Source organism: Morone saxatilis, unplaced genomic scaffold, assembly GCF_004916995.1.
Source record: "Morone saxatilis isolate NCDOM2014 unplaced genomic scaffold, NCSU_SB_2.0 Contig1, whole genome shotgun sequence".
In the NCBI taxonomy this organism is placed as follows: domain Eukaryota; kingdom Metazoa; phylum Chordata; class Actinopteri; family Moronidae; genus Morone; species Morone saxatilis.
This window is the reverse complement of record NW_023339651.1, coordinates 2,736,067-2,736,644: the sequence shown is the minus strand read 5'-3', so window position 1 is coordinate 2,736,644 and position 578 is coordinate 2,736,067.

The following is a 578-nucleotide window of genomic DNA, read 5'->3' as shown; positions in this document are numbered from 1 at the left end:
TGATATCAATCTTCTCCTTTAACATAAATTAGCACCAAAGTGTCTTGTGGAATTTACATTACAAACCCAGATGTCTCCACTTCAAACCGTCCAAAGTGCAGAAATACTACCAATCAGAATGGAGGAAGAGGAGAGAGAGGAAGAAGGTTAACAGATGCTTTTGTTGTGTTTAGTGTTGCAGTAAAATAATTCTGATCTCTAGCATCACGTTGGAAACGTGTGTCCACTTGACCTTCAACAAAAACAATTTACAACCACTAAGAGACAGATTCAACTCTTTAACTTAAGTAAAAGAACTAAACCACAAAAATACTCTATTTCTTAATGATCAGCAAAGTTATATTAAAGTATTAAAAGTACTCATTGTGCAGGAAAATGGTTCCTGTCAGTGTTTTACTATTATATCTGATGTTTTTGGATTAATATCACTGCTGCATTGATGTGTTATGTTGTATTTTACTGCTGTTTAAGATTGAGCTCATTTAACTACTTTATACACTGTTGGGTAGTTTAATCTACAGCAATGCATCTCCCCCCATTTACTGACAGCAACAGTCAGGTGTTGGTAGATCACAGGA